Source organism: Fukomys damarensis, unplaced genomic scaffold (genome assembly GCF_012274545.1).
Source record: "Fukomys damarensis isolate Sample0158 unplaced genomic scaffold, DMR_v1.0_HiC HiC_scaffold_15, whole genome shotgun sequence".
Classification (NCBI taxonomy): Eukaryota; Metazoa; Chordata; class Mammalia; order Rodentia; family Bathyergidae; genus Fukomys; species Fukomys damarensis.
Window position 1 is genome coordinate 60846157 of NW_022900927.1, and position 19422 is coordinate 60865578.

Here is a 19422-nt window from a genome sequence, read left to right on the forward strand (position 1 = left end):
CTTAAAAAAAAAAAAAAAAAAGGAGAAAAAATTATAGGCCCTTGATTGTATGGATCCTTCTTGCATGGTTTGATCTTTGACAATCCCATGGGATCCTTCGGGTTGAGGAATGCTGAGTAAAAGCAAATTCTCAAGGACCTGGATGCTGTGACTGTATTTGTGTGCTTCAGGTGCCTGTTATGTATTTAGACTTCTGGCTGCGTAGCGGAGAACCTGTGTGTCAGGCACTTCCGGAAGTTATCCTCAGCCAGCGAGCGTCCTCTGGAAGGGGACATTTGCAGTTCAACTGATTCTCTTTTCATTTCAGACTTCCCACTGAAGGCTGAGAATTTAGTTACTCCATAAAGGGCCAGACTGTAATGTCTGTCAGTCCCACGTCTTCCTGGAATATTCTTTCTGCTTTTCTAGCAATTGAACATGACTTATCCTGACCTTCAAATATAATGGTAGGGTTTCACTTGGAAAAAATAAATCCACAAATACAAATTACCTTCCCTTTGAATTGTAAGCGTCATGAATTTGTTTCTGTTATATAAAGGGTTTGCATTGAATCTCTGAGTAAAATGTGTTTTTCTGCTTTTAACTTGGAATTTCCCACTGGTATTGCACCCAAATTCCTGTAACAGTGAGGCAAGCCCCCCTGCCCCCATGCTGAAATCAGTATGTTTCCATGAAAAAGAGGAAGGATTTTGAGTCTGTTCTGGATTTGCCTTGCGTAACCCCACTGAGCCTCGGGATACCCTGTGTCCATGTCCTAGGGGTGCTCACAGCAGACTAAACGAGGCAGAATACAAACGGGCACAAAATGGGTTTAGTAAAAACTAGTTCCTCTAGACATGGGCTTACAGAAGTCACACAAAAGACTTTTTCTTATGCAGATTATAACTTAGCTTTCAAAACCATTAACTGACAATGTTATTTAAAATTCTTTGGTCCTCATGCCTCCATGAACAGATTCGGTGTCAAAAATGGAATTACATGGCCACTTAGCCCTGTGGTGGTTTAGGAACTAGGTATGTGTTTTCGCTCTTCCCAAGGACTGGTTACAGAAGGTAGACTCCGGTTTACGTGAACTGTGCCTGCCCTGTGCTGAAGACTGACCTGGAGGAATCCTTAATTTTTCAGACTTTCTACGGTTCTGTCAGCAAGCTTCTTGGAAGCAAATTCCTTATATAAGGTCTCTTTTCTCTTTTTAAATAAATGGCAGGTATGAATCCATAATTTGCCTGCTAGGCACGCAATTCAACTTGGAATCTTAAGACATTAAATCATGCTGTTGGGAGAATTTTGCCGGATTCTCTTGGCCAATCAAATGGCCATCCACAAACTACGTGTTGAGATCCGCGTTATATGTGAAGTGCTGCTGTTCCATGAGTGAACAAGACGGTCTATCATCCCAGGGTTAATCAGCTCGGATAACTATTTTGTACGTTAGAAAAACTAACGGATGTTTGCTGCTGCCTGAGTGTGAGGCATTTTTATTGACTTTTGAGGAAGGAGGGACAGAGAAGTGTCCAAACTTTAGAAATTAATTGCATGTGGGTAAGTGACTGGAATACTCATTTTCGTTGACCTAATTATCGTATAAAGCCTTGCAACTATTTAATCTCCTAGGAAATTTGTCTTTCCGCAGTGTTATCCTTTTCGTGCTTTATTATCCTCCTGTATATTCAAGGTATTGAACCTGTTTCATAAACAGTATTAATCTCAATTAGTTCAGGAGCTTTAAATAATGTTCCCTTTAAATATATCCTTTGATGCGCTGCCCATGTTTTACTGAGGTGTGAGAAGCTGATGATGCTGATAAAAACAAACAGCTAAAGATCCTCACCTATTAATTTGATTTTAAAAAAATTATCTGTACATTTGTTTCCCAAATGGGTTTGATTGTAGAAAACATTCCATGGAGCAAACACAGAGCTTTCAGGCTGAAATCCAACCTCATCACTTGGTTTTATCTGAATAATGTTCAAAAAGCAGAACGTTTTCTGGGTTGCCAAGAATCATGTTGAAATTTTAAAAACAGGATGTGAATTTGCCCGTGAAACTGCAGACTTCTCAAAGGCGGGCGCACGTCTCTGCACCTGACACATGCTTGAAAGTCTACAGCTGTTTGTTGGTTTGAGTTGAGCTGAGATGAACAATGAAGCGGAACTCAGGCCTCCTGGGATTCTCCTGGCTGGCCGTGCTCTCCTCTTCATTTGATAAGTTTCGCTGTATTACATCCATCTTTGGAGAGGAGTATTTCCGTGACTTCCCAAGGTGGTGCATCTCGGTGCTGTGCTTTCTGCTTCCTGGGAGCTAAGCGCCTCCTTTTCAGCCTTGGTGTGGAGGCTCCTCGAGCTGGCCGACGGGTGGAAGACCTGACACCACATCCCGTGAGAGCCCAGCATCCGGGTGAAGACAGGACGAAGATTAGAAGCGTCTTCTGCAACAAAACCAAACTCAGAGGATTTGTGCCTTCCTGTTAGTGCTTGACTGGCAAAAGACAGCTGCTGTTTTCTGCCAAGAGAGGAAGGCGGCCTAAGACAATTTCTCCAAGTCATAGAGCTCTGAAGTCTTACCATGGAGGCCGGGGAAGCTGGCGTTTAACTTCAGAAAGCACTCTGTGGTCTAATGTAACGACTGTCACCAAACACAAGCTAATACGTGATAGGGCACAGAAACAGAACGGAGAGAAAAAGCAAACAGGAGAAGTTAGGACTGCTCCTCAGATGAGGGAATTTCCACTGGAGTAGCTCCAAGTTTCTCAGACTTCAGTGTGCTTGTGAACTGTGGTTGTTTTTTACCCAAAAGAATATTCTCTGTCTGAGGGGTGGTTGAAGAGACCTGGGAAGGAGATGTTAGCTATCCTTGGTAACTCACCTCTAACAGCACTTCTGTTCGCATTTCACAGGAAAATTAAGACAGAGTCAAATCCCTCTGGGCCTTTAACCCTTTGCTGTCTCAAGTTCTCTCGTGAAATAGAAAGCTCAGTCCTTGCCATCTCAGCTGCACGTTGGGGATAAAAAAGCCCAGGTGCAGATGCCATTATTGTGTCCATGGTGCCTCTCAGCGGGACGCAGCATTTGGGGTGGGCTTCGCGCTGGCTTTTGCTGAGATGCTAGGTATGGGACACCTCCCTCCCAGACTTTGCAAGCAGTGTAGTGTGACCGTGAGGCTTTGGGAGTTGGCAAACACAGCACTATTAACAGGGGCTGGGCAAAGGGTTGGATGCCAGTCCTGCCAAACTTCTGTTCTGGGCAGGGGGTGCCCCGCCACCACCAGGACCGGCTGTCATCCGTGCTCTCTTGTCACACAGACACGGCCCGGCTGGGCTGATTGGTTGCTGGCAATAACCGATATGGAATGCTGATGTTCTCACCGGCAGTTCCTAGTTCCTTCCCCCAAAGAGACGCCTTCCCACTCCTCTGCCCTCCCCCCTGAGCCCAGCCTGGTCCCCCCCACGCCCCCAGGCTGCCCCTGTACCCCCGGGAGGCGGGGAAGACGGTCCTGGGCGTGATGCTCTGAGGCCGCGGTGGGATTCAGCAGGCTGCTCGCGCTGCGGCTCGCTCTCCAAGAGTCCTGCTCCAGACTTCTCAGGGTCTCCACGGCACAGACAACTGCATGCGGGCCTGCGGGGAGGCTGGCCGGGACTGCTACATGGTGGTTTCTCTTCACTTTGCTGGAAGCCTTCTTCGGAGTGCAGCCTGCAGGTTTACGGCGGATTTGCTCCAGAGCTGAGGAAGGATCGCTTCTCCTTCTGTTGACTCTTTCTATTTTTATGGTAAGTGCTTGCTTTGCAGGAGCTGCTCTGCTGCAGTGAATGATCCTGGCTTGCTCTGTCGCGTCCCCAGCTGAGCCTAGTGACCTTCCTTCCCTGCGTTTCTTCGGAAGGATCCAGCTAACTACAATGCCAGGGGCCATTTGTCTGGATTGTTTGTGTATTTTTATTTTTTTTGCCATTACCCTGCGCTTTCCAGGCTGTGATGGAAACATAAGTGCTCTCTCTTTGTCCTTGAAGCAGCAGCCGGAGAAATGTGCTGGTGATGGTAAATTGCAGCAGTGGGCAAGGAATCTGGCAGATCTGGGCAAGATGAAGCCCGGGGGTGCCGAGGGCACTGCCTCAGAAGCTGGAGGTGCCAGGTGTGATTGCCACCCCGCAAACTCTCCCCTCCCTCCGGGTGAAGACAAGCACACATGTGTGGTTATGTCAGAGTCTGCCGCGGGCAGCCTTGCTCGCCACCCGTGCTGTGCGTCCAGAACGGCCTTGTATGTTGTGGGGTTCACAAGTTGGGTGGGAACATTTGCGGCGAGAGAACCCTGCGCTGGCAAGACAGGAGGGGGCTGCATGATCTCACCGCCTCCTTCCTTTCCCAGCTCGGGGTGCCCAGTTCTGCAAACCGTGTTTTGCATCCTCTCCCCTGGGTGTGGGGTAGTGATGAGAATGTTTTTGAGTTTCATCCTCCTGCGCGGGGATAGCGGGGATAGAATGCAGGGAAGCGATGGGAGTGGTTAGAGTTTTCCAGGAGAAGATGCGCAGGTGTCCGGTGAAGAGCACCCCCATGGCGGGGTGTCTATTTCAAGGCAGTGCTCCTCCAGCAGTGCTCTAATTTTCCACCTGGTCTACCGAGGTTGGCTGCGAGGATGACCACAACTTCAGGCCTGTTACTGGCTGCCTGCTGGAGCCCAAAGGAATTAGGCTATGTCTGAAATTTCACCTTGTTGAACTTGTATGTTGCAGGAATCTCTCTTTCTAGATTTTTTTTTTTTCTGGTTGCTTATTTGATTGGTAGCAGGTTAGTCAAATTATTTTGATCAAAGCAGCATTCCAAAGAATAAGCTTCGGAGTTGTAATCCTGTTCTGTTCTTTTCCAGCCTTGGACAGTGGATGAGTTACCTCCTTTGATTAGGTAGGCTTTGCAGTGCTGTAGGAAAAGTTGCTGTCCGGTGTGGTTCGGCCTCTGGTGTGTGATTTTTGTGATAAATGAGGGGGGAAATAGATGGAAAAAATCGTTTTGTTACTGGGGATTTAACTCTGGTCCTTGCACTTGGTTCTTGAGCTTGTAAGGCAGGCACCGGAAACACTGAGCTAAATCCCTGGCCCTACAGATGTAAATTTCTGCTCTCCCCGCTTGCTCTTCGGGAGTTTGGAATGTAAAGTTCTGGCTGTCTTACTCCTTCTTGGCACTTTATTTCCACTGTCTGTGTGGACTTTTCCTAAAATAGTGGTGCTGACATCAGGCGTTTGTTTTACCCTGCTCCCTGGTTCCAAAGCAGATATATTCCCTGTTTTGTTTTGTTTGTTGATGAAGGGTTCATTGCATATGGGAAAGAGGAAGAGCATACATTTAAGCAGAGAGCCGAGGTTTGTACATGTTTGTGTGGTACCGCAATTTAAGAATCACACCAGCAAATATGTTAGCAACAACAACAACAAAAAGACCAAAAAAAAAAAATACCCCTTGCAGACTGCAGCCTTAAATAATGTTTGAAATACTTTCAACATTGTTTGCATTATTGGTTCCAATAGCTACTCTTTCCTGCACTTAACTGTTGTTCATAGCGGTACTGTGATAAGACAATCCGATTTCTGCTTCCTCTGAAGATTCTTTAGTGCGTAGCTTGCTCCTTTCATCCTCTTACTTTGCTTACCGTCCCTTCCTCCAGTTGAAAGGGTTTTATCAGGTGCCTGTCGACTCCACCTGAGGTATTTACCAAGATGGGAAGAGTTAGAATCAGCCAGGGCATCACTGAAATGCACCGTGTTTCACACAGCAAAAATACTTTATTTTAATTAGTAGTAGTAAGTTTAATTTGGAGAGAGAAAAAATTTTAAAGCTTTGTTTATTCCACTAACCAGATTATTTACCTAAGTAATCTGAATTTTAAATACCTGTACATTTTTAGACATAGAATTTCACAATACACAGTTATGTGCATACCTGTGTGGACATGCATGCGTACCTACGTGTACAGGTTGCAGACATATAAACACATGTACTGTTTGTGTACTTTTGTCTTTCATGTTTACATATTTGTAAAAGTGGTAGCGTGTTCACTTAGGAAAGAGAAAGAAAATTCCTGACCTATTGCCTAGCATTTCCCTCCCTCCCTCCCTCTTTCTTTCTTTCTCTCTTTCTTTTGTTCTTTCTTTCTTTCCTTTGTCCTTAGCTCTTCCTCCCCACTTTCCTCCTCCTCCTCTCCTCCTATTTTTTGGTAAGGATTTTCCTGTTTCTCATATCCACTTTCAGATAATGCCTCTGCAAATTTCTTGGAATTGGAAGAGAGCTTTCTTCAGCATGTCTCGGTCTCACAGCACGCTGTGGTGTTAACTCCTTTGCAGGCTGTCCGAAGGTGCCCAGGAAACCACCGCAGGAGACACAGTGACTGTGCTGAGCAGCGCCTGTGCCTCTGGTGCGGTGAAGTCCCTGCCGTGTTTCATCTGGGTGTTTACTTTGCTGCTGTGTCTTACCACAGCTTTTGCTTGCCACCCTAGCCAACGGGAGTGCTTTGAAAGGGTCTGGAAACCCAGACTGACACGGATGCATTTGCTCATTTTTCACACTCCTTAATGAAAGCTGTTGTCATAATTGTGCGTTTGCTTCTTCTCTTGGTGGTACTTTAATTTGGAACCTGCAGCTCATATTATGAATCGGTGGCCTCCATTGTTGATCCCCTTGCTTTCTGCTTACTGTCTTCTCCATGAGGGGTGTGTGTGTGTGTGTGTGTGTGTGTGTGTGCAAACTCAGACAGTGAAAATTGTGTGACAGTTAACGAAGAACTGGTTGCAGTTTCTCTTAGTAACCAAACTGCAAATGTTCAAGTAAACCCATAACTAAAAGGAAAAATTGCCCCCATTAATGTAAATATAACCTCATGTTTCTGAAGGAATTCTTTTCATTGAAACTGTTTTACATAGTTGATTACAACAACCAGAAATAGAATCAGTTTGCATTTTAATGAATGGCATTCTAGGTCTGTCTAGGTTGGAATGCTCTCAGATCTTGACATGTTTACTGTCTAAAAGGTCTTTTTGTGTTAAGACGGGGAGTTTACGGGTGATAGCATGTAAAATCATTGATTATGTGGGACAGCCTTCCTTTGGAACTGCATGAGGCATATCATTAGGAAGCTGGTTGAATTTTTCTCTTGCTTTTTCCAATATGATTAAGCCTATGTATTCCTTTTGACTATCTCCCCATGAGTCCTTTTTGCAGAGTAAAAGGACTGAGGTACGGCTCCTGTGTCAAGTGTCTTAGAGGGAGGACCATTGTCAAGCAGAGATTCTAAAGTGCTTCTTAACACCAGGTATGGTGGTCTACTTTGAAAAGAGCTTTCTATTCAATCAGCAAGTCAAGCAGATTCTGTAAACTAGGAGGAATGCTTCATGAGCGGTGTGGAATCGTGTGTTTTTGATCTGCACCTCCCTACTGAATTCATTTAGGGCTGTAGTCACTAGATCAGACTTGCAGGAGAGGAGAAAATCATGTCCTCAGTAGCATAATCCATCCAGACTGTCATAAATGTTAATGGTGCAAGTTATAGCTCTTGGGTGGTAGAAGGAGATGGCAGAACTTTGGAGGAGAATCAAATCACAGCCCCAAAATAATGCAAGATGAAAGGGGAAAACTCTTCCCTGTATTTAGCATTTAATTCTCCAGTTAGGCTATTGGCTATGGAGTCCGAAGTTCCAAGCAGTTTTTCAGGACACTTTATGATGGGTTGTGTGGGCCATTCCTCAGGCAGGAGTCTCTGGCCCTTCACTGGGTACCTGCTGGTGACCTTGGGGCTCCTGTGAGCTAGCAGCCGCTCTTACAGAAAGCAGACCCAGGGAATCCAACAGGAATCTGCTCATTCACCTTTTCCCTGTTGCTTGCCCTGGAGACCTCCTGTGAGTGCCGGGGAGGGACTGAGGGTCTGGACACCGTCAAAGCCCACAGTCAGCCACAAAGGGGTATCTTTAGGGCCCCTGGATTCCAGTCCAGACACTGCCACTCGCTGCAGACTCAAATTCTGTGTCTGCTACCTTAGGCGCAGGCCAGCTCGTCTCAGTGGGCTTTAACCCACCTGTAAAAAAAGTGTGAAGTGTTATTTTACCTCCCACATAGCCAGCTGCTGGTCACTTCAGAGACACTGATCTCCTGCAGGGGTCAGCGGCACCTCCCTTTGACCCTCCAAAGCCCCCAGGTGTGTGGCAGCGACCTGAGTGTCAGAGTCATGTGGAGAGGTGTGAAGACAGCCAACCTTTGAACGGCACTCGTGCGTGTGTGGTGCCTTCTCACTTACCTTGGGCACTGTGAAATGTCCCCCGTCATCAGAGGGGAGCTTCAGGACCCTTTGCCTGCCTTTGTGTCCTACTCAAGTTAAGGCAGCGAAGTGTCTCGCTCAGGTGGGAGAGCCGCTGGGCGCCGGGGGAGGGCGGACCTGGTGTAAGGTGCAGATGTCTCCTGCGGCCCTGTTCCACTCCTGGTACGGGGCCTTCCCAGGACGCCCCTCCGCCCTGACTGCATTCACCACTCACAAAAATGCTTTGTGGCACTGCACTGACGCCCACTGTGCCCGGGTTCCTTCGCAGTGAGTCAGAGCAGGCAGATGTTTCTGACAACTTGTGCGTGCCTGTGCGGCAGTGCCCTGTTTACCCTGCAGTTCTGCCTCTCTCGTGAACCTTTCAAGAATCTGACAAACATTGTGTTCCATCTTCCCCTCTGCGTGGGAATGTTTATTTCTGTTTTATAAAGGGAAATGGGGCATGGGGGTTGTTCCCTTCAGGCGTCCGTGCACTTGTCGGTTGCCTGTGACACCCTGCTGTGTCCACTCTTGTGCCTTGGGGACCATTAGGGACACACACGGGCAGCTGCAGCTCTTGCGGCACTCGGCGTACGTAGGCTTCATGGAGTTTGTAGACCTTTGATTCACAGCTCAAGTTCTGCTTAGTGCTGCGTGCCTTTTCTCAGAGAATCTAGCCGGAGAATAGTTTGCTTGAAAAGTTTTTGCTGGTGTTTTATGGAGGTCTTTCCCCAAAAGTCACCTTGGTTATCCTCGCAACGAATTTCTTCCAGTTTCCCAAAATGTCAGCTTCTGACTTTGTTACCAGGCCGAACAAATGAGGTGAATTGGCTCAACTTGTGGTTTATGAAATGACAGCTCCGTTCCTTGGCAGAACTAGCCTGGTCCCGAGAGCCCTAAGTCAGCAGTCTGGATGGCAGCCTCCCTGAGGTGGGACTGACTGTAGGCTGAAGACATCTCGCCTTGGCTTTGCTCACCGGGCCCATCTTGCTTCCTTGCTCTGACTCTTTTTTTTCTCTTTTTGGTCCTGGGAATTGAACTCGGAACCTTGTGCTTATGAGGCAGGCAGCAGAACCACTGAGCTAAATCCCTGGCCCTAACTCTGCCTCTTGTCCTGCTGTACCTATGGAAAGTTCCAGAAGTGTCCAGACCTTCTGCAGTGCTTAGAAGCAGGCATTACTCGGCTTGACTTGGTGCCTCTGTCTTGGATGTCTCTGCTTTCTCCAAATGAAACTCTCAAGGCAAGCGGAGGGGTTGAGTTTCCCGAAGCTTCACCTGCTGATTAGTGACCCTGTTGCCCAAAGCTGAGTGGGTCAGATCACCTCCGTCCTCTTATATTCCTCAGTACAAAGATCTCATGGGACTTCATTGATTATATTGCAGTTACTTCTCTCTCTGTCTCTCATGAGGGCAGGGTCTGTAAGTTCATCTCTGTACCCTAAGGCTCAGCCAGCACTGTGACAGACACCCAGTAATCCTTGGACAGAGGAAGGGAATCACCCTCTAGAGCCTATGGTGCTAACACTGGCAGCTTCTTCTGTATGTGGGGAACTTAATTTCTCAGGCTATTGTGACTGCGTGAGTGTTTACTGGGTGGGAATAAGAGATTGGCAGAGAGCCTGCTATAGCCCATTAGACGTTCTGTGTAAAACTCCAGAAAATGTCTCTCTTCCAAATGAATTTCAGTGAACTACAAGAATTTATTAGATGATCCGTATAATAAAACGTTGTTTAAAGTCCCAAGGAATGAAAGAGAGAGAGAGAGAGAGAGAGAGAGAGAGAGAGAGAGAGGCCTCATGTTCTTCAAAAGGTCCCAAACTAGAGATGGATTGTCCAGTGAGTAAACGACCTGGTTCCAAGGCAGATTGTTAGAAATCGAGTCTGGCAGGCTGCAGACTTGCAGATTTGGGAGAAAGAGACAACATTCTGGGAAGAGGGATTAGCTAAAATGTGATGGGCGTGTGGATAAGCAGGTGGTTTTGCCAGCTGCCGTGTCACACACCTGTAAACCCAGCACTCTGGGAGGCAGAGAGGAGCACTGCGAGCTCAAACCAAGGCTGGGCCACTTAGAGACTTAGTGAAACCTTGTCTCAAAAAAAGAAAAATGTATATATGTAAAATATATAAAATATATATATTAATATGCATAGACATCTCACTATATCTGTGTGTATATGGGCTGCGGTGCAACTCCGTGTGAAGTCCCTGGATTCAGTCCTCAGAACTGTGAAGGAGAAGAGGAGGAAGAAGGAGCCAGAGGGGCCAGAAAGGGGGAGGAGGTGAGAAATGCAGAGGAAGGTGAGGAGCCTTGGGGTGTGGGAGGTAAGAATATGATTAGAGGAGCTAAATGCTTTTTTTAAAAAAATTGGATTTATTGGCACATTCTAGGTAGACAGTACAGCTGCATTCATTCCTGGGATCTTGAACCTTTCCATGCCGGGTCTTGGTTCTCATTTTTTCCCCTTGTCCCCGCCCTCCCTTCAGCCTCCCCTCCCCTCCCCACTTCAAACACTTTAATTCCATTTTTACATTTTCTCATATTTTCTTCCTTTTCCCTTATTCCCCCTTCCCTATCCTTCTCACTGTGCCTATGCCTTTGGTCCTTTTCTTCCTATTTGCTAATTGTCCCATTAGGATCTAAATGCTTTTCATTATCTTTGAAAATTGGGGGGCTAATTAACAGAATCTCAGGCCTTTGGAGAGATTTTTGGAATCTGTCTTTAGGATTAATTTAATCCAAAGTCTTCATTCACCAGGGAAGGACATCATTCAGAAGACATTTGTTTCTCATCCATGCTATCTGTCCCTGGTAACTTTGACATTCACAGTCATCACAAGGAAATGAAGCCAGGGATTCTGAGCTGAATCGGTCAGCTTAGACCTGGAGAGAATTTAGGCTGCGGTCACTGAGGTGCCTGTGAAACTGTCCCTGGGCCTTTTGGTGCTTTCTTGCTAATAAGTTACTTACACTTCTTTTTATTTGGCAATTAGCTTTGCGCTGTTTACAAGGAGCACAGTTGTTTTATGAGGCAGTAGGATTGTGTGCATATCCTGCTTGTAAGAGACTCAGTTCCTCCCTCCCAGGGAGAGTTCAGCTATGCCCCCTCCTCCCCTTCTCTTTTCCACACAGAATCAGTAAAGACACTTTTAGGGGATGTGGAGTTGGTAGTGTTGTGTATCTCAGTGTGGATCTGATCCGATGACTCCACCTTGGAGTTCACCTGTGAAGGTGGAAGAGTGTGGAGGAAGATCTGTAAATATTTGTCCATGTGAGCCAATACATTTCGCTTGCAAACTAAGAAATGGTAAGATACATGCTTCATTCGATGATTTGTTCATTTGCTCATTTTGGGAGTATTTATTGAACAAATACTATGCTCTAGGCAGGAGAAATCATAGTGATCAAAGCGGCCAACATCCTGCCTTCAAGGAGCTAGGAGCCTGCAGGAGTGGGAGATGGAAAGAGACAAGTGCGTTAGCAAATGCAAAGCCTGTCAGATTGGGACATGCACCAAGAAGGATTTGAAGGCAAAGAATGTTTTCACGGCTGTCTTCACACTGGGCTTTCTATAGCTTCATTTAACCTGTGCATTGTATTTCAGTTATTTTCTTTTCTTCTTTTATTGTTTTTTACCTTACTGTCTTAATATTTATTTTTTGACTGATGTGTCATAGATCACAATCTTGTGGGGTTTCTTTCCTGGATAAATACAGCTGCTGGATAACTGGGATGCTGCCAACCAAAGCCATAACCAGGCATTCGCTTCTTGAATTGGTTGGAAGGAAAAGTGAGGAAGACATTCATGTTCACGAGCGTTTTTCATTGAGGGCCGAGTTGTCGGAATTTAGTCCAACAGCTCAGGATAGAAGTGGGGTCGCCATCTGAGAGGGCTGCCTCTCCTTGGCGTCTGCGATGACTCTGGGGTGTTCTTCTGGGAGAGATGGGGGTTGAGTAGGAGCCCTGGGTATGGCCAGCAAGCACAGGTCACTTGGAACGGGAGATGGGACTGGACCAGAGAGCGAACCCATGGGCACCTTGGTGAGGAGTTTCTCTCTGGGAAAAGGGGAGAGGGAGTTTAAGGCCAGTGAAACATATGTAAGTCAGTGAGCAAATTTACAAAAGCAGGTTCCATGTGACCTAGAGCCTCTAAGTGAGTCGATTAACAGAATGGGAGACTAGACGAAGCGGTATTTATGGGTTTCCAAAAATTTCCACGCCGTATTCTGTGTGATCGTTGTAATTTAGTATTACTGTTCCATTGTACTGCAAGCAAGCTCTCGTGTATACTTTCTACTTTGCTTCAAAGAGAATTCATATTGTCCGGGGGCTGACCGTCTCGCCATCCCCTCACCGTCCGGCAGATCTCTCACTCTCTTTTTTTATCATTATCCTCGGTTATAAGAATGAGGGTAACTCAGCGTTCTTATGTGGTGGTTGTTCTGAGTGAAAAACTGAGCTAATACCTCAGTGTGCTTCGCACAGAGTCTGGAGCATGGTTACATCCCCCGCAGCTGTTAATTCGCCGTCATCCTTTGTCTCTGGGGCTCAGTGTCCAGAGCCGTGCTCTTTCGTATGTGTACATGTTTTCCTGCCCAGCGGATTTCATTTCATGATTATGATTGTACTTTCATGTTTGTGATTAATGACTTTATCATAAAGCCTTGGGGAGAGATTTAATATTTTGTTATCAGTCTCGTAGAAACTTAATTTGGGTTTTACTTAGACTTAAGCCTATACCATGGTGATGTACTGAACGATGAAACTGGAGGACCCTGTGGGTGGCCACAGGACTTCCAGGGAGAGGCACCATCAAGTGGCTTCCTGTCAGGAAAGAGAAAGTGAGGGGAGAGGGGAAAGCAAGGTGGTGGTAACTATGCCTGGGTTCCTTTCTCTGTTGACAGTGGAGAGGGACGGCTGCTTGGTTAAGGCTGACAGCTGCCAGAGAGTAGTTTGCAGCTTCCCGGGAGGAAGGAAGGAAGGAGTTGGGATGGGTGTGACGAGAGCAGGCACTTAGGGGAGTGTAGTTATGTGCCAGGAGGTTTGTAGGGAAGATGTCTGAGAGTAGAACACATGGTGCAAGATGTAGCGTTACCTGTTTCACAGCTCTGCTGAGCTGCGGTGACTGAGGTTGGCTGGGTTGGGGTTAAACTCCAGCAGCACTGAATGACCGACCTGTTTCCTCACACCAAAGGGCACTAGCAAACATTTGGGCCTTTGGCAACCTTCTGGGTCAAAGTAGCATCTCATAATTTAGTTTAAACATCTTTTCCTATGTTTACTGCTCAGTGTTTTCCTCTTTCATGAACTGAACTTCTTTTCGTGCCCTTTACAAGCTCACTTTTTAAAATATTGAATATTGATCTTGATTTTTGAGGAGCTCCTGATGTGCTGAGGGACTCACAACTCCTCAGGATGATTTTCCACCAAATATTTCACCTTATTTTGTCATTTGTCTTGATATTATTTATCGTATTTGGAGCACAAGAAATTTGTAAAAATTATAGGCAGTTGACGTTGTCTTTTGTAGTTTCTGGGTTTTGTATAATAATGAGTAAAGCCTAATCCACCCCGAGATCGTAAAATTTGTTTTCCACAATTTCTTATTGTACTTTTAAGGTTTTATTTTTACATAAATATAATCATATTTAATTGATTCATGCATACCTTGGTTTAGTAGTGAATGAGTTTCATTTACGTTTTCCCCCCAAAGTACCCAGCTTTCCCCAAATGTTTCTTGAGCATTGTGCCTGCTACGTGGTATTTCTTGAGCAAGAATGACGGTTACGTGGGCCAGGGTAGAGATAAATGGAAGGGTACGGGCGCCTGTCGAACTCCCCAGTGTGGGCAGAAACGCGTTAGGAGAGTGAGCTTCCCTTTGTTGCCCTGCAGTTTGTTGACGAACTCTACATTGTGCTAATTTCTCGAGGCTCGTGTGTTTTCATGTTTGGTATGGCGGGGTTCCCTTGTTACTCCTCTCTTTGTTGCTGCAACATTTCCTAAGGTCATCTTACATCTTTATTTTTTGGCAAGAACCTTAGACATCATCTAGTTCCAAAAATATCCTGTTGTGAAGGGTTGTATTAAATCTGGAGCTTAATCCAGGGCCAGTTCTTTGTGATACTGAACCAGTCTGTCCCCACGAGAGTATATCATTCTCACTCAAATCTTATTTTATAAAACTCAGTGGGGTTTTCAAGTATCCTTCATATATATCTTTCATAGTAATTTCCTACAAATAGTTTACAGTATTTGACATGGTTTATCAGAGATGCTTGTCCAGCCTTCCCATATTTCCAGGAGCATTTAGGGAACAAGGTGTGAATGAGAGTGTTCTTTACAAACTATAGATTAAAGGACCTGGGAGAGAACAGTGAACATTTCAATATTTGCAAAAATGAGTGTGGTTGACTCAATCTTTTACCCCTCCTTTAAAATCCCATATTTTGGATTGCTGATCTATTGTTTTAAATTTGCACTTCAACATCATAAATATTTCTCTCACTCCTAACTTCAGAGCTTCAAATCCTTTTGCAGAATGCTGTGTTATTGTCTTATATTAATTCACGTGGCTATTAATTAACTCAGGAAACACTTCTTGAGCTCTTACCATGGACCAGTCATTAGGTACATGAAACTAATGTGATACAGTCCCTTTCGTAAGGAGGTTTGCAGCTGGGTAGGTTGCCGTGCATTTATAATCCCAGCACTCTGGAAGGCTGAGGCAGGAAGATTGCAAGTTCAAGCCCACTTGTACAACTTAGGGATTTAGAGAGATCCTACCTCAAAATAAGAAAATAAAAAGGGTTGGGGACATAGATCAGGGCAGAGTCCCTATGTTCAATCCCAAAGACTGTAAAAAGAAAAGAAAATTCATAAAGAGCTTTGTAGTTCATTGGGAGATAGAAATGGAAGCCAATCATTTTAATAAAACAAGATAATATACTTTCATGAAAGTATGGGAATTTGGAGTTTCAAGAATTTGTATATAAGGGGGAGGCATAAGGCTGTTTGGGGGCCTCAGGGAGGGCTTCCTTGAGGAGGTGGCAACTGAACCGGGACCACTTGGATGAGTGGACAGAACAGGGAAGGCCACTCCAGATAGACAGTAGCCAGTGCAAAGGCACTGGGGCACCAACTGACAGCAAGTAATTCAGTCTGTGTGGCTCTGATGGGAGATGCAAGCTTAGCCAGTAGATCTCAGCTGTCTCACATGATGTACAGTAAAGGTTGCACTGGATTCTGTAGACCCTGAAGAACAATGTGAATAAGAGATAAATCCAACTGTAGATGGTATCAGTCTGGTAGCCATACAGAGGACCGATTAGAAGGGCATGCGTATAAAATCAAGAGTATTGGAATGATGTTGGGAATGGACCCAGTGAAAGGCTGTTACCTATTAACTAAGGCAGTGGTGTTATAATAACGACACAGGGGACTGTGAAAGGTTTGTGCAGTGCTTATCGATTAGAATCACATCCGCGCCAGGTGTGCGGCGTGTGCAGGAAAGACATGTGCCCTGCTCATGTCTGCATCCGAGGCAGGGCTGATGCCACCAACATCCTGATACCCTCTCCGGTGGGTATGGCACGCAGAGGAGGACCAAGCGGAATGCAGCCCAGTGTGGGGAACAGAGAGAGGTGGCGAGGGGCTTGCTGGTCAGGGAGGACCTTGGCAGGCAGGGGATATTTAAGCAGAGGGCTGCAGTACAAGGGAGGAGTGAGCCAGGGCCTAGAAAAGAATGTCAAAGGCTGTGCACGGGCCCTGAAAACATTGACTGTGTGGTGAAGGAATCACCAGGAGGCCCAGGAAGGCTGGAGCAGAGGGTGGAGGCAGGGTGGTGGGACCCCCAGAGAGTGGGCAGCCGCCTGGTCCAGGATCCCTTGACTTGGGTGGCTTTGGATGTGGTGAGAAGAGGTGGGGTTCTGCCTATGTCTTGAAGACAGAGCTGGAAGGAGGCAGAAAGATGAGTCTTGGGTGAGCACAGGAGAGGTAACTGCCCCCCGGAAATACGCAGTGTAGTTCAGGAGGCAAGGGAAGTGTGGCCGGGGTTGGTGACTCCAGCAAGTGCAGTCAGAAGGACCAGAGGTCCCCACGAGCCCTTGCCAGGTAACTTGCATTCGCCAACGGACCTGTGAGTGCACTTGATTGTGTGCAGTGACATCCTGGGACTGCCCTACTGGGAGCTGTGTTAAACAGGGTCAGTCAGAAGTCTGTAAGTGCTGTCCAGGGCACCGAGCAGTAAAATTGGTAAACTGGCTGCACTTAGTTTAACTTTAAGGGATTTCAGAGCCTGATAATTTTTAGCAAATAGCAATCGCGGCCCTAATAATAGAAGAAATTGGCAGCCTGGCCACACTGAACATGGGAGAGGCAGGGTTTGTAGGGCCCGGAGAAGGACCTCAGGGCATGGATCTCCAGAGTGTGGGGAAAGTGAACTCAATGTGGTGGAACCGTGTAAACTGATTGGCCCTGTATCCAAGTGCTTTTACCTAAAACAAGCAAAAGGGTGTCCGGAAGATGAGACCCTTTTCTCCAGTACCAAAAGGTTGTGAAACATTCCCTTACCTTTGGAAGCTACCCATACGTGATGAAGCAGTACCAGCTCCAAATGACATTTCTGTAACTGATGTGGTGTTCTGTCAAGGAAGTGAAAAGACATCTGGGACAGTTTCCTATGGATTCCACATAGGGGTCCCTTTTGCCAGACCCCGGCTCTTGGAGGATTTTAGATTCTCGTGTGGGTTTCAGTTGATAATGGGCCCTGGAGCTTTACCCAGGCCACAGCGACGTGGGCAGCTGGTGGCTTTCGGTGGCCATGACTTTCATCATCAGTTTGCCGGTGACACCTGACGTGGGTCCCTCGCCTGCCCTCCACAGACTGGACTTGTCTTTGAATCCTGAGTCATTCTTGCTTTCCCTTTTCATTCTCTCTGTCTCTCAGTGTCTGGCACAATTGAGCAACTCAGAAAATGGCTGGTGGTTGAACTGAGAAATAAGTTTTAGATTTTACGGTCATTGTTTTGTTCTGTCAGTCAAATACTTCTGTACTTCATTTAGTCTTGAATTGCTTTTGGAGGTTCTGATGATTTTACTTGTGTTCTTTATAATTTGATTTTATGGGGCAAGCCAGAGCATATTCATGACTTTAAGCTTTTCAAAAAACAAGTGATATTTTCAAGGACAGGAGTTCTGCTTCCTTCGCGGATGCAGAGAAAGCTGATATATATGATATATATGATACATATCTGTATTCCCATGTGTATCTTATGCATACACAATATGCATACACGATAATGTGTATGGACGCGTACTAGTATGAAGTAAAAGTAGAGCAGAGGTAAGGAAGAAGTTGGAAACAAACTAGGATCGAGGGTGCAGTTACAATGCATGCCAACAGCCTGAAGATGCCGAGGACACAACTTTGCCTTTTAACTTTTACCAGCCAGAGGGAAGAGTACAAGCCTTGAAGGTGTAAAGATAAATTACTCAGGATCATTCTGACTAATCTTGGCGTCCGTGTCAGGCAGGAGTTTCTCACAGGGATCCCATTAAGGAGCGCACCATGTTTTGTTATGAAAGCTATTAAATATTAAGAGGCTCATTTTCCCAAAACCCATTTGTGTTAATAGCATGGCCTGAAAGCAAAATCTTGTGAAAATATTTGGCAAAGTTTTATGAAAGTCTTTGGCAGATACAGGTTCTCCAATGGCCTGGTTGGAGTGAAGGATCTGAAAAGAGGATGGCTTTTTGCCCTTCAGGCAGTCTTCTCTGGGGATCGTCCCCCAGCCCAGACTCTGAGCATCACTCACGTGGAACTTGAGGCCAGTACGGTCCTGAAGGACAAGCTGTTCTGCAAGGCTGGTTAGGGAGAAACCTGTCCTAGCAATGCCAAGTGTAATCTGGAGTCAGCATCCCTTTGACTAAGCTGAGTTGCCCACCAAAAACTTCTGACCGAGTAGCAGGTTGAAATTCTCTTATTTCCAAGGGGAGCGTAGGGAGAACCAACATCTATGTTGCACCATCTTTGAAACTCTGATGAATGGGCAGTCCACTCCCAGAGCTGGAAATAGCTGTTTCCCAGGGCAGAGAGAGGTGAACACACAGGCTCTTGGTCGAGTAAGAAAGCCCATCAGTTCCCAGAGCGGGACTGTATGCTCAGTCTCATTTCCCCCTCCCTGTCTACAGCCCCTCTTTCCTCCGCTAAGCACAGCAAAACATCCCTGTTGTACCCCCGATCTTGGCTCTGTGCATGCAGCAGGGGTGTAGAAGCCATCTGAGCACCAAGCCGACAGCAGTTTGAAACACTTCCTTGCAGAGGATTACGGCCGTGTGAGTAGTGAAAGCCTGTCCAACCTAAGCAACAGAAGCAGAGGCTCCATTAGGCCGGAATTCTGTGGGGGAGCAGGCTGGATAGAAGTGCAGGAGAAAAGCTAACCAGACAAAAGTGTCTGTGGGTGAGGTGGAACTTGAGGTTGGCCATGGTTTTTGTTTGTTTCAGTACCGGGGATCGAACTAGGACCTTGTGCTTGCGAGGCAGGTGGCGACCCCACTAAGCCAAATCCCTCTCCCTGGCCAAGGTATTTTTGAAATGGTGGATGTGGGATATAACACTTTTGTCTTAAAGTTTTGCGATTTATCAATGCCAGAAATTATATTCTTTATAATCCCATGCATGTCCGATGTTGTCAACCTAAGACTTCTTGGGGATGGCAGGCAAAACTGCAGGAACGTGTACCTCTGTTGTTTTGTTTTGTTTTGTTTTGTTTTTATTGAGTTTATAGGTACAATCTAGGTATACAATACAATTACATTCATCATTGGGATTCTGTACCTTTACATAATAGGTCTTGATTCTCATTCTTTCCCCTTGTCCCTGCCCTCCCTTCAGCCCCTCCCCCCCTCCCCATTTACAAACACTTTATTCCCATTTTTTCAGTTTCTCATATTTTTTTCCTCTCCCTTATTACCTTTCCCCCACCCTTCCCACTTTCCCTACACCTTTAGCCCTTTACTTCCTATTTCACATTATTAATTATCTCATTAGGATCCTGTGTACTATTATAGTTTTTCACACCAAAGAAACTATTCGGTATTTCAGTTAAAGAAATCTCTGTATGAACATTAAAATTAGGGAATCCTAAAATAAAACTAAA

The 19422-nt window shown here is 46.0% G+C and overlaps 1 protein-coding gene across 1 annotated transcript in view; it reads left to right on the forward strand.

Annotated features, from left to right (window-relative positions):
- The first annotated feature begins 4209 nt into the window (after window positions 1-4209).
- Ano4 (anoctamin 4) overlaps window positions 4210-19422 on the forward strand; it is a 275001-nt gene continuing 259788 nt past the window's right edge. Inside the window, exon 1 of the mRNA XM_033763868.1 lies at window positions 4210-4251. The gene's annotated coding sequence lies outside the window, so the exon portion shown is untranslated. The remainder of the gene's footprint in view (window positions 4252-19422) is intronic.